General features: G+C 44.4%; 1 protein-coding gene across 6 annotated transcripts in view; it reads left to right on the top strand.

Moving 5' to 3' along the window:
* Positions 1 to 15,325, top strand: part of LOC115098873 (erythropoietin-like) — a 245,417-nt gene that overhangs the window by 50,292 nt on the left and 179,800 nt on the right. The gene's annotated exons all lie outside the window — the stretch shown is intronic.

Genomic DNA, 15,325 nt, shown 5'->3' with positions numbered 1-15,325 from the left:
TCGAAGACCAACGGACGCAACAGTTAACCAGCCAGAATGACTCACTGCTCTCTTGATTAACAAATGTTGGTACCTAATCAAACCAAATCACACTACCTCAACACCTTTCCAAGGTGAGTAACTGAACTGAACTTTTCAACCTTTTTTACTTAGGTATACACTGCTCCTAGCTTATTTCTAGCTTCTGGCTACTTTTTTTTTGTTGTTTTTTTGTTTTTAATATACAAACACTGTAACTTCTGCTTACTACCTCCCTTACATACTTTTAAAAATAAACACACTAACTACTGCTTACTAGCTGCCTTACTGACTGACTATTTAAAAATACAAACAGTCTAACTTCTGTTTATTCGCTGCCTTACTGACTATTAAAAGCACAAACACACAAACACACTAAATAATATTCCCAAATAGTTAACTTTGCCACAATACTTTTAAAAAAGACAATGTCCCAAGCAAAAACTTACTGAGTCCTTTCAGCCACCAGCAAGGTGATCCTCTCCTCTCAGTGCTCCCATGGGTGGTATCTGGGTCATACAGGTTTATACTGGGGGTTAATGGAATAGATTTGGGGGTAACTGGGACATACAGGGCTATACAGGAGGTGAGAGTTTATATTGGAGCCTACTGGGGAATGGGAGACTGTGGTAGAGATCCTCTTTTCACTATGACTCTAATGGCCTTATGGATATTCATGTCACAACAGCTGAGGAGGGAAAGAAAACAGGAAGAGAAGAAAGAGGTACCCTTTACAGAGAGTATACAGGATTAGGGCACAATTTTTGGATGTGTCAGAGAGGCAAGTCTTGCACAGCTTCAGGTTCAGCAAGGAAACCATAATGTACCTATGCCAGCAGTTAGAGTACAACCTGCAACCTACCACCTGAAGGGCACCACACCTTGCCAGTATACATCAAGGTCACTACTGTCCTGACATTTGTGGCCATTGGCACCTTCTAGACACTTTTAGAGGTCATGACTGAATCAGCTAATCTGCTACCTCCATATGTATCGAGCAGTTCCTCGCAGCATTGCTCCAGAAAAAACACCACTATATATCCTTCCCTTGTAGCAGACATCAACAAATCATGACTGATTTTTGTCAAATAGCATGCTTCCTCTCTGTCTTGGGGGCTATCGATTGCACTCTCATCCCTGCAAGGGCACCAGGGAGAGACAAGGCTACCTACCACAATTTCAAGGGCTTCCACTCCCTTAATATGTAGGTGGTCTGCCATGCCAACGGCATCATCCTGGACATCATTCCCAATTTTCCAGGATCCACTCTTGATGCCTAAATCCTCTTGCAATCAGGAATTCATAGCCATTTCTAGGAAGGCCACACTACCATGGGTTGGCTTCCAGGTAGGAATGCACTTATCACTACCACCAAACATCAACTAGCTTCTTCTTATTGTCACCCTCATATCTAGGTGGACTGACAACTTTAGCCAAGGAGGATTGCTTTAACCACCCCGCTGCTCTACCCAAAGGCATATCTAACTGCTCTTCTCTGTTTTCTTCCCTATAGGTGATCGAGGATATCCACACAAAACCTGGTTCATGATCCTGCTGGTTAATCTACAGACTACTGCAGATGTTTGCCACAATAGGGTCCATTGGCAGATAAGGGTAGTCAAGGAGAGAAGCTCTGGCCTAGTCAGAACATGTTTCTGCTGTTTGAACAGATGTGAAGGATGCCTTCTCTACAACCTCCTAAGGTCTATGAGATCTTTCTAGTCTGCTGTATGCTTCATAACCTTGCCAAAACCAGAGGTGTGCCTCCTCCAAAGGGTCTATATCATCTGAACGAAGAAGAGGAGGAGACATAAGAGGAATTGCAGAAGATACATCACCAGAGTCAATGGCAGACTATAGAGGAAAGGAACACTCTGATACAAATACATTTTCAAAGGTGAATATGCATTTATTTACATGGTATGCTCAAAGTGATGACTAATATACTAAATAAAGTTACTGCTTCCTTGGCTGCCCTCTTTTTGGGGCAGGGGAATTTCTGGTGTCTTGGATTGTCCATTTCTGGCGCTCCTCTGCAGCAGTGTCCTGTCGCATCTGATGTTGCCCTTGGAGGGCATAGAAGCTGGTAGCAGTGGCCCATCAACATAGCTGCTGGAGAGGCCTGCAGGTCTCTGAGTCAGCTGAGAAGATTGGCCAGCAGCTGGATGAACCATTCCTCCTCGGCCACCTGTTCTCTCAGTGGGAGCATCTCTCTCTCTGATAGTGGCAATGGTGATGCTGCAGGCTGCATAGACGAAGGTGGTGATGGCTTAAGAGGAGATGGTGTCATGATGTATAGTGGTGAAGGAATGGGTAGAGCTGGCAACAGTGCAAGTGGAACTATGGCCTGGGGAAGGGCCATCCAGCCTGGTAGTGCTGCAAAGGCTGGGGGTGGCTGTGTCCAGTGAGGCATCACATAGAAGAGAACTGGCGGGGACTGCAGCTGCCAGGGGAGGGCATCTTCTACAGCATCTACCTCCACATTGCGGTCTGGGCTTGCATTTCTTGCCAAATGCCCTATAGCTCCTGCTGAACTCCTTCACAACATCTCTGAGCCCGTATATTTCCTCTCTAACAACATCCCTGAGGTCATTCATCTCAATCCTGAGTCCAGCAAGCTTCTCACACACTCAGGAATGGCCTGCAACTCTTCGAGGAGAGACAAGCTCATTCTATGTTGAGCTGTCCTCCTGCTGGCCACCTGCAAGCTGCCCGAGATCAAATGTGAGGGAAAGGCTGGATATCCTCCTCCTCCAATCATGGGTTGACGCTTCTCCTTTGTGGGTCCCTCTTCTGCCTCCTCTGGGCTAGCAGGCAACACCCATGGGCACTGCCTTGTCCTTCAGAGGCCACTTGGTCCTGGGCCATCAGAGCTATCCTCAGGCTATTCCCCTGCAATATGGAATATATGATATGTTGGGTATTTCTCTTCACACTCGCTTGTCTGTCTTTCACCCTGACAGAACAGCTCCATGAGCCCTAATATAACTCATCTTGCTACACAACACTATGTATAGAAAGCATTCATGAGGTACGGATATATACGCTGGAAACACTTGTTATGTACCAGCATACAAAGCCAGAGAGAAGACTCACTACAGAGTGTGGCTCTTGAAAAGGTTGCTTATTGGCTCCAGGTATTGAGAATAGGAAAATCTAGCCCTGAAATTTAGCCATAGCATTTTGGGACTACTACTTCCAACTTCTATAATGCTGTCCTTTAGAAAGGTTAGAATACAAGTCCCTACGTGGTTTTGGGTACAGCCTGAATTTGATCAATCTGTTCAGAAAATCTGGAGCCAGTTGGCAACTGAACTCTTGAATGCATAACTATCTGCATTGTGCACCAAATGATATTTCTAACACATATTTCTATATGCAAGGGGTTGGCCATTTGTGTCCCCTTAAAACATTTCTCGGCCCCGTACTAACATCCTGTATGTGCCTTTAGCTGATCTGAGTGGGACAGAGTTTCCATCAGGCCTAGTCTGTCAGCTGTCAGCATAGAGGCTGTTTGCAGTAGAGGTGCTACCCTCGCCCTTTGGATGGGCTGTGCTCCCTGAGTGCCAGCATAGGAACATAATCTTCACAGAGGAGGCTCAGGTGGGTAAGAACTTATGGGACATATAGAAGAAAAATGGTCTAACAAGCAGAGGAATGATGTAAAGAGAGCTACTACAGGTAGGGTATCCTGCCTGGGAACAGTCACCAGAGTCTGAGTCTAATTCCACTACAAGCTGCCCTAGATTGTAAGGAGAGTGAACATGACATTAAAGATTTATTTATTTCATTTATTTAAAATTACATATTCCATGTAATCTCAAAATGTTCAATGTGGAATAAAATATACACTCATAAAATTACATAAACAACATGACATATAAAAATCAGCTGTAATAAATCAATGCACTTCTCCAACCACTACTGTGCCTCAAAACTCCCCTTTACCTAATGCTTTTCAATACAGATCTGCTTTAAGCAACTTTCTAAATTTGAAATAGTCCAGCTCCCCATGCAAGCCTACAGGCAAACCAGTCTATAAGGTGCCACCTGATTCCTGACATTTTTAAAGCATTTTATAGACAGTACTCGCCTTGCTGCTGGTCTGGTTTGGAGGTGTCCAAATCCACCACTCCACCACAGTCGATTGGGGGGGGATTTGGACTGATGGAGTAAGCCCATGTTCTAGTTCTTTGCAAATGATACTTATGCAATTACGTAATAAAGAATAATCCCTGACCCGAAGAGCATGAAGTGTGAGAAGAAGGCACATAACCCTCAATCTTTCCCCTCAAACTCTGTAGCTCTGTATGTACAGCTCTATAAGTAACAGTATCGTAAACTGAATTCTATAACTTTGGATAACCAGTACAGCTTCTGCATAAATGGTTCAACAGACACTCTCCGTGGTAAATTAATGTTCGCCCTTGTCGCTGCATTCTGTACGAATTGAAGAACCTTTAACAATTTTGCCGGCAATCCCAAATAAATTAATGGGATTAGAATAATCAAGCTAAGACCAAAGACTGAACAATTATTCTAACGTTTTTGATAAAATTCTCGTCAAAGCCATGAGAAGTTTCAATTTATAAAACGACATCTTTGCTCCCAGGACGGTAACTTTAAAGCAAGCGCACATGCACCCTCATACATGCTTACGTGGGTATGAGTGCAGACGCGTGTGAATTTTACATGGTGCACCAAATTGTGCACGCATTGCCACACACAAACTTACACGCATGCTATCTGCACTTAGTCATGCGTGTTACAAAGCTTGTGTGCTCAAGTGCACATGCAGATTACATGACCACTTCAGTGACACACAACTTCCAGACCCCTCCTTCAGCCTTGCAGCCTAATTTCATGACAAGAGATATCCAATGCATGGCATCCCTGGTGGTGGAAAATGAATTAGACCTTTTGTCCTGGGGGGGTATGCAAAACTTTACTGCACAATCAAAACACCTGGCACCAGCTGCACACTGAATTTAAAAGCGGTGTTTCCTACCCACTTCAGGTAAGTAGAATGGGGATAATGGGGATGGATAAGCTCAGGCAATGCATGTGGGGACTTCTAGGGGGGCTAGAAGGGGGTGGGGAGGGTTGTATACATTCATACAATGCATGTGGGGGCTATGAGGGGCTGGGAGAGTGATGAATAAGGTCAGGTAATGCATGGGGGACTACAAGGAGGGTTAGAGGGGTGGGGAAGGTTGGATAAGGTCATGCAATGTGGACTACTAGGGGGTGTCAAGTGTCCCACATCTTACTTTTGAGTAACATACCAGTATGGTGCTCATATTGACCACATGGGATCATTCTTTTTTCCTCTATAGATTGAAGACCTCAAGAAGAAGGCCAGGAACTGAGCCTGAAGCGGCGGAGGATAAAGGACCAGCTGCATGCTCAACGGGATAGGGCTGGAGATAAGATTTTCATCAGGCCAATTGTGAACTGTGAACAAGGTCTATCTATATCCTCTTTCTGTCAATGCCCACACTAATCACCTCCCCCACTCTACGACACCTTGTCTCAGCCTTTAGCTTACACAAACCCTCCTACACAGGCTCCACTATTCTGGTTTTTCTGGGAAGACACCCTTTAGCCTAGCTGGGACACTTCCAGGGAGTTAACAGCTACTCCACCATGATTCTCCATGTAAATAACATGGCTCTTGTCCAATATAACAATATGTACCCTCTCAACTCTAGATGTCTTGCTATGTACATCTCAAGCAATCACTGTGGACCCTGTCGCACATTTCAAACCCTGACCCCGAAGCACATAGTAGCCTCCAGCCAATTACATTCTGCTCAAATTAATAATCTGGATGTCCATAGGTTTATCAATATGGAAGGCAGCATGTTGAGGACAGGGTTGTCCTATAGCTAACAATGCTTTCTTTTGCCTTCATCTCTCCCTGAAAAGGGAATTCCTGTAAGTGCCTCTGTCAGCTGGTTTATCAAACTCTGTAGTATGTGACCAACATGACACACAATTGCTTTTGTTTTCACAGATGAGAAGTCTTTGTCATCATCCTCCTCAGATGAAGAGGAAGAAGCAGGCTGCAAGGCCCCAGCCCCAAGCCCAGCAAGATGCTCCTCCCCCACCAAGGAATGAAGCATTGGTTGTCTCACCCGTCTGTATCCAACTGGTGCACCCCAAGTCTGCAGAGACTGAACATCCTCTCCCCATCCTGAGAGGGCCTCCTCCCCTTTTGCGCCAGGATACCGGGACTCAGACTGACCACATAAGGGCCATAGGTCCATTAGTGACATAGTGGAAATCAGGACTACTGGGAAATATAAGGGGGGGAGGCAAATGCATGCTCAGGAAGTAGTAGAGTAGGAGTGGTAGACAACACACAGCACCATTCTCTCAATAACACACCATTCCTCATAACACACAGATCACAATACAAAATTCTCACCATACTTCACAAAACCATCTACAACCAAAAAATCAAATGGACCAAAGACCCTCCCCAACTATATCACAGCCAGAAAAACCTGCGATCCCAAAACACAGGCCTCCTTATCATACCCTATACAAAACTTGTGCACCTTACCTCCACCAGACAACGTACCTTCTCTGTAGCTGGTCCCACCCTCTGGAACAAGCTACCTTCCCAACTCAGACTGGAACCCTCCACCCAATCATTCAAAAAGCAATTGAAAACATGGCTATTCCAAAAAGCCTACCAACACTCTACCTAAATCCACCTCCCCCCTCCCTCCTTGCTCCACCTCCCCCCACTCCCCTTCCCCTTCCCCCATATCTCCCTCTCCTATACACCTTATCCTCCCAACTAAATCTGGTTCATGTCACCGTACATACTCTATCTGCCGCTTCCACATTGTAAATTTTGCATGTACTGATTCCGCCTTCTAAACACCCTAGCCCAGTTCTATAACTTAAATTACAATAACTATCCTTTATACCTACCTTATTCTTGCTTAACTTGCTTAACTGTTTCTATCACTAAGGTTTTTTGCCAAATGTTATAATGTTCCCCACTTAAAGTTAATGTTACAATGTATAAATAGTACGACATCCGGTCATACTATTCCTCTGTTATAATGTGAACCGATGTGATGTACGCCAACGAATGTCGGTATATAAAAGCAAGCAAGCAAGCAAATAAATAAATAAATAAATAAATAGTCCTTCTCCTCCTGAACCCAAAGATTCACAAAAGGACTTGAACAGGTAATTGTAAATCGGTTATTTGATCTCTCAGACAATGAAAGAACTAGGGGGCACTCCATGAAGTTAGCAAGTAGCTCATTTAAAATAAATCAGAGAAAATTCTTTTTCACTCAGCGCATAGTTAAGCTCTGGAATTCATTGCCAGAGGATGTGGTTAGAGCAGTTAGTATAGCTGGGTTTAAAAAAGGTTTGGATAAGTTCCTAGGGGAGAAGTCCATAAACTGCTATTAATCAATAAGCAATAGTAACTTGTGATCTATCTAATGTTTGGGTACTTGCCAGGTACTTGTGACTTGGATTGGCCACTGTTGGAAACAGGATACTGGGCTTGATGGACCCTTGGTCTGACCCAGTATGGCATGTTCTTATGTTCTTATGTTGTAAATAGAAACTTCAAGAACCATAGCACTCGGGCTCTCCTTGCAAATGCGACCCCTTAATTTAAACATTGCATGGTGCCCCCATAGGGGACGCGTGGGGGCGCGTTAAGATAGCGGGTGCTGACTGTTCAGTGCCTGCTTTCTCCACCAAAATATTGCATCGGCCCCATTATGTGTGTGTGTGTGTGCCTGTGAGAGCCTATATGTGACACATGGGCTCTCACAGGCACACAAACATACACTTAGACTCTCACACTGTCACATATGTGCACACACATAGACTCTCACACATATACACATGCACAAAAGCACAGGCGCTGACCACACATGCTCTCAGTCACTCACACACATACACACATGGCCTCCTGATGTCTTCGGGCTGGTCCCATGGGCCTTCCTGTTTGGGGAGCTGAGAGTGGAAGTGGCTGCACGCACGGGCGTGCACACACACGCATCCAGAAGATGGGCCTCTCCGCGTTTCCGGCTGCCGGCAGCCCCGTGGTCTCTCCTGCTGATGCTGGCTCGCTGCCTCCCCCAGGTGTGCTGCACACCTGGTTGCGCCGGGCCTGGGCAAAAGATCCTTCAGTCCCTCCTTCCAGGCAGCACTCTGCTGCTATACAGCACAAATGAGCGCTAGCAATGGTGATTCTCAGGTCTGTCTCTGGATGGGTGATCCTCCCCCTACGCAGCAGCTAGCATATGGTTAGAAGTAGTAATCCTACAACTTCTGCCTATAGACTGGCTGCTGAAAAGGGGGAGGCTTGTTACGTGCAAAAGATGTGACTTCCTGAGACAAGAGCACCTTGCCCTAAAGAAGACTTTGATCTTTCTCAGTTGCTACAGCCACAATTTATACATCAAAGAGCCGCATGCGTCTCGCGAGACACCAGTTTCCTACCCCCTGCATTAGCAGAATCAAAGCTGAGGGGGCAGTTAGTTCCTGGTGCTGATCTCATTGCAAGTACCCGCCTCTCCCCCACCCCCCAGTTTGACTCTACTAGTGGCTCTGCTGGTATAGAGAGACAGTGTAGAAAGGCCCCTGCTTTTCAGGTGTACAGCAGTGCTGCTGCTGGGGGAGTGGAGCAGGAATCAGCAAACTAAGCACCCACCTGCACCACTGGCCCTCCAGAGCTAACAGCACGTGCTCAATCAGATGTGCAGAGCCGGTGGCACCTATGGCCAAGGCTGTACTGGCCACAGTCACGCTATGGTTCTGCTTGGAAGTGACTTAAGTCTTTCACACTGCAGTAATTATGAAAGACTATTCAGCTTGAGGTGGATATTCTTCCACATCATCTTCTTCCTATATGAGCCCACTCACCTGGACTGGGGGCCATGCAGGAGATGTTGGACAAGAAGCTCCACCTCCTGTGGTAATAAGCTTGGCTCCCTCACTAGTGCTCCGCTCCATCCGGATAGGAAGACATGCACTGGGGGCCAGCCCTTTATTCCAGCATTCACACATAAATTGCATGTATTTGTGCATCTAAAGCAGTGATGGCTAACCTATGACACACGTGTCAGAGGTGACACGCCGAGCCGTTTTTGCTGACACGCGTAGTGTTTCGGGACTATCGAATTTTTTTTTTTTAATTGGCTGCGCCGAGCCTTTTTTTTTTTTATCGGCTGCGCCAACCCTTTAAAATTAGTTTTTTAGTATCCCCCCAATGCCCCCGGGCGCATGCGGCGCAGCGACAGGCCCACGTCACCACAGCCCAAAGAAAAAGATCGCGTTTAAACGCGCTGATGCTCCTCCTCCTTTCTGTGCGGCCCCGGAAGTAAACGTTGCCGGAGCCGCGTGGGCAGGAAGGAGAGAAGCATCAGCGCGTGCAGAAGAGGAGCATCGCTTGCGCTTACGGGCCGCCGCGAATCCCAAGTCGCAGCGGCCCGAGAAGAGGAAGAAGCCCGGTAGCAGGGCCGCTGCAGAGCCCATCCTGCGGCGACCCGCGAAGAGGAGGCCGAGAGGTGAGAGAGAGGCTGAGGGTCTGTAGAGTGTATGTGTGCGTGTATGAGATGAGTTGAGAGATTGTGTGTGAGGACCTGAATGTTTGCAGAGACTGCATGTGCTTGAGTAAGACAGCATGTGGGAGTGAGAGAGAGCCTGTGTGTGTGAGTCAGACAGCATGTGCCAGTGAGAGACTGTGTGTATGAATGATTGTATGAGAGAGAGCGTGTGCCAGTGAGAGCCTGTGTGTATGAATGATTGTATGAGAGAGAGCATGTGCCAGTGAGAGCCTATGTGTATGAATGATTGTATGAGAGAGAGTGTGTGCCAGTGAGAGCCTGTGTGTATGAATGATTGTATGAGAGAGAGCGTGTGCCAGTGAGAGCCTGTGTGTATGAATGATTGTATGAGAGAGAGCATGTGCAGTGAGAGCCTGTGTGTATGAATGATTGTATGAGAGAGAGCGTGTGCCAGTGAGAGACTGTGTGTATGAATGATTGTATGAGAGAGAGCGTGTGCCAGTGAGAGTCTGTGTGTATGAATGATTGTATGAGAGAGAGCGTGTGCCAGTGAGAGCCTATGTGTATGAATGATTGTATGAGAGAGAGCGTGTGCCAGTGAGAGCCTGTGTGTATGAATGATTGTATGAGAGAGAGCGTGTGCCAGTGAGAGCCTGTGTGTATGAATGATTGTATGAGAGAGAGCATGTGCAGTGAGAGCCTGTGTGTATGAATGATTGTATGAGAGAGAGCATGTGCCAGTGAGAGCCTGTGTATATGAATGATTGTATGAGAGAGAGCGTGTGCCAGTGAGAGCCTGTGTGTATGAATGATTGTATGAGAGAGAGCATGTGCAGTGAGAGCCTGTGTGTATGAATGATTGTATGAGAGAGAGCATGTGCCAGTGAGAGCCTGTGTGTATGAATGATTGTATGAGAGACAGCATGTGACAGTGAGAGCCTGTGTGTGAGAGAGAGAAATGCATGTGAGAATGAGAACCTGACTGTGTGTTTGAGGGAAGAAGATGAAGAGAAAAGAAACAGAAAAAAAGACAATATAAAAGGAATTGGCAAAAAAAAAAAAAATAAGAAAGGGAAGGTGGAAAAAAAAAGCCTGTGGCCAACCAATTAGAAAACAAAGATCAGACAGCAAAGGTAAAAAAAAAATTCTTTTTAGTGATTGGCACATGTAATCTTTGGGAATGTGCAAGAATAGCAACATCCCCAGTAGTCATGTGGCAGCAGTGACAGTGGCAGCAGAGGAATGAGAGAGGTTCTGAGGTTGCTGGCAAAAGAGAGGGGGGGGTCTGCCTTCAGTGTGTGCATGTGTATGAATGGGACTCTGCCTGGGGGTGTATGTGTGTGAATGCATGGGTGCCTCCCTGGGGTCTGTGTGTGTGAGAATGAATTGGTGCCTGCCTGGAGGATGGAGCGGGAGTGGTGTGAAAATGACTGGGAGCCTGCCTGGGTGTGTGTGTATGTGAGGGAGCCAGTGAGTGTGAGAGCATGAGTGTGTATGAGAAAATCCAGGGGAGTAAGAGTTTGGGTGGAGGGGGAGAGAGTGTTTTAATTGAAGATTTAGCCGATGAAATTCAGCAACAAAAAAGTCACTAAGCAGGTAAGGTAAAGAATTATTTGTTTTTGCTTTATTAATAAATACAGTACATATTAAAATTATAACTTTGTTATTAATTAGAGCTACAAATATCACAATTATGGATTTTTCTAGAAGTGACACACCACCCGAGTTATGCTCGGTTTTTTTTATGAATTTTGACACACTGAGCTCAAAAGGTTGGCCATCACTGATCTAAAGGGACAGGATACACACAAGCAAATATTGCATACGTTCATAATTAAAATACAGTAGATAGTAAACATGCACGCATGTGTTCTTACTATTCATGTGTATAAACCTGTGGTATACCTGAATTTTGGGATAACAGCTAGATTCATCTGCTCTGGGACTTTAGGAACCAGTCCAGTGTTTCTCCCTAAAGTTTGCCATGTGGAAAAAAAACCAGAGTGGACCTGATGCCATGGACCTGATGCCATGTGGACCTGATGCCATGTGGACCTGATGCCAGTGGACCTGATGCCATGGACCTGATGCCATGGAGTCTGGTCCTTTTCTGGAAAGCATGGCATGTGTGGATGAAAACCAAATCATCCATATCACGGATGATTTAAATTTTAGACTAGGCCTTTTGCCATTTACTAAAGTTTTTCTCTCTATGTGAAACATCACCCTTTTTTCCTATTATCTATCGTTTAGCAATTTCTATTGCTGTGTTTTACAATATATCTGGCCAAGAGTTTCTAACAGGTTTCTGTAGCTTCTTCCACCGGACCAAAACCCCAGGTAGTAGACAATCTCTGAAGATTGCCTGCAATATATTTGGTGTAAAAGTGCTTAGCGATCACTGGTGGTGGAAATGGATGAGGAAGCACCAAGAAGTCCCTGATAGCTCACAGCTGGTTGCTTTTGTGCGAGAGTACTCAAATTGCAAATTATTGGTTTATTAGAAAAATGCAGTGTTTTTGCTAGCAGATCTGCATTTCAAGGTAGGTTAATCCCATGCAGGATTTAGTAGATGGAACCAGGGAGCTTTCTGTAAAGAAGCAGGGCTCTCCCAGCAAAGCTAGCCATTAAAAGCATGGAGAGGGATAGCCTTGTTGCTTCACATTGCTCAGACATCAGTATTAAGGCTGGTAGGCTTTTAGTCTTTGTAGTAGATGAAAGATAACATTTCTTTTCAGTGACATCTGAAGCCTTTGGGACATTGACACCACTGAGTAGACATTTCAGCAGCAGCGTGCTTCAGGTGAATGCATCTGCTACCAAAACATCTATATGACACATCTCCTCTGTTGTAAAATGTACCAATTTAGAAAGGACCACCTCATGTGCACTCCTTATTGCACTTTGCTGTGATTACAGTGTACATGCAAACTTTATCACTATGTAGAATTTATAAAGAACCACCTCATGTGTACTGCTTATTGCGCTTTGCTGTGATTACTGTGTACATACAAACTTTATCACTATGTAGAATTTAGAAAGGGCCACCTCATGTGTACTCCTTATTGCGCTATGCTGTGATTACTGTGTACATGCAAACTTTATCACTATGTAGAATTTAGAAAGGACCACCTCATGTGTACTCCTTATTGCGCTTTGCTGTGATTATAGTGTACATGCAAACTTTATCACTATGTAGAATTTAGAAAGGGCCACCTCATGTGTACTCCTTATTGCGCTTTGCTGTGATTACAGTGTACATGCAAACTTTATCACTATGTAGAATTTAGAAAGGGCCACCTCATGTGTACTCCTTATTGCGCTATGCTGTGATTACTGTGTACATGCAAACTTTATCACTATGTAGAATTTAGAAAGGATCACCTCATGTGTACTCCTTATTGCGCTATGCTGTGATTACTGTGTACATGCAAACTTTATCACTATGTAGAATTTAGAAAGGACCACCTCATGTGTACTCCTTATTGCGCTTTGCTGTGATTACAGTGTACATGCAAACTTTACCACTATGTAGAATTTAGAAAGGGCCACCTCATGTGCACTCCTTATTGCGCTATGCTGTGATTACAGTGTACATGCAAACTTTATCACTATGTAGAATTTAGAAAGGACCACCTCATGTGCACTCCTTATTGCGCTATGCTGTGATTACAGTGTACATGCAAACTTTATCACTATGTAGAATTTAGAAAGGACCACCTCATGTGTACTCCTTATTGCGCTATGCTGTGATTACAGTGTACGTGCAAACTTTACCACTATGTAGAATTTAGAAAGGACCACCTCATGTGTACTCCTTATTGCGCTTTGCTGTGATTACAGTGTACGTGCAAACTTTACCACTATGTAGAATTTAGAAAGGGCCACCTCATGTGTACTCCTTATTGCGCTATGCTGTGATTACAGTGTACGTGCAAACTTTACCACTATGTAGAATTTAGAAAGGGCCACCTCATGTGTACTCCTTATTGCGCTTTGCTGTGATTACAGTGTACGTGCAAACTTTATCACTATGTAGAATTTAGAAAGGGCCACCTCATGTGTACTCCTTATTGCGCTTTGCTGTGATTACTGTGTACGTGCAAACTTTATCACTATGTAGAATTTAGAAAGGACCACCACATGTGTACTCCTTATTGCGCTTTGCTGTGATTACAGTGTACATGCAAACTTTATCACTATGTAGAATTTAGAAAGAACCACCTCATGTGTACTCCTTATTGCGCTATGCTGTGATTACTGTGTACATGCAAACTTTATCACTATGTAGAATTTAGAAAGAACCACCTCATGTGTACTCCTTATTGCGCTATGCTGTGATTTCAGTGTACATGCAAACTTTATCACTATGTAGGTGGTTTGAAAATTACCCTCTCAGATGGTAATTTTCTAAGTCTTTTACAGCCACAAAATCCAGTTTTCATAAACTACTGTTCTAAAAGTGACCTGGGCTCAGTGTACATAAAAGTCGTGTAACTCGGTTTTTTGTGTAATTTTATACACCCTGAGGAAAGGCATTCTGGGAAGTGGAGTTGGGACAGATTTGCAATATATGCACATACTTTTTGATTTTGAAAAGGATGTGTAAGTTATACTGCACAATTATGCTCTGCTTGGAGCAGATGTAGTTTTGTGTGAGGTAATTCGTTCATGTACTTGGCTACTTACATCAGGATTTCATAGTGGACTTATGCATTTAAGTTTGCTTTGAAAAGTCTCTGTATACAATTATATGCAGACTTGTTATGAAATTATCCTCCCTACTTTATAAAGGGAGACTAAGATACATTTTTTTAATTTCCTCATTTTATAAGATGTGGTAGCAAAGATCAAAAGTTTGCCTGAGGTGTGGAGGTTATATAAAAATACCATTTTGGAAGTCCATATAAAATGTATTCCATGCATTAAAAAAGGTCAAAGGAAGACCAAACAACTGCAAGCATGGTTTAATGTGAGGCAAGAGAAGCAAATAAACCCTAAAAGACAGGTATGCTGGGCTTTGGAAAGTATGTGAAGCAAGGATAACTGTTGTACTGGGGCTCTATTATCTGGAGTATATGGAGACCTGCTGTACTGAGGCTCTGGAAGCTGTGTAGAGTATATGGATAACTGCTATACTGGGGCTCTAGAAGGAGGGTGGATTATATGGCTAACTGCCATATTAGGGCTCTGGAAGGTGTTATATGGATTGTACTGATGCTCTGGAATTTGTGTGGAGTATATGGAAACCTGCTGTACAGAGGCTTTGGAGGGTGTGTGGGGTATATACAGACCTGCTGAACTGGTTCTCTGGAGGTATGTGGTTTTTTTGGAGACCTGCTGTACTGGGGATGTAGGGGAGGGGGTTTATGAGGTTTTGGGGTTTTGTTTTGGAAACCTGCTGTACTGGGGCTCTGGAAGTATAATGGGAGGTGGGAAAGAAGGGAACTTGAAACTGATTTAAAAACTCCAGCATGAAGCCTTTTTTTCAAAAACACACTTCCATTTTTCTGCTCAACCAGGAGGGCTATCTCTCTTCAGACAACATAATCTTAATTGTTTATAATTGGCTTTATTAATAACAAGCAGTTCTGAGAACTCAGAGTTCAGCTGGGACGTCCTCTCCCCCTCCGTGAAGTATTCTGTTTGGTTTCTTCTCTTTCGAAGCCTCTGGATCTGGAAACTCTGAGGAAGTATCTGGCAGACAAATGTTCTGCGAGGCTATGAGGGCAAGAGCAATTAGTTTAGTCCCA

Source organism: Rhinatrema bivittatum, chromosome 9, assembly GCF_901001135.1.
Source record: "Rhinatrema bivittatum chromosome 9, aRhiBiv1.1, whole genome shotgun sequence".
Lineage (NCBI taxonomy): Eukaryota > Metazoa > Chordata > Amphibia > Gymnophiona > Rhinatrematidae > Rhinatrema > Rhinatrema bivittatum.
Note: the sequence above shows the minus strand (reverse complement) of the source record. Positions and strands in the feature narration are given on the sequence as shown.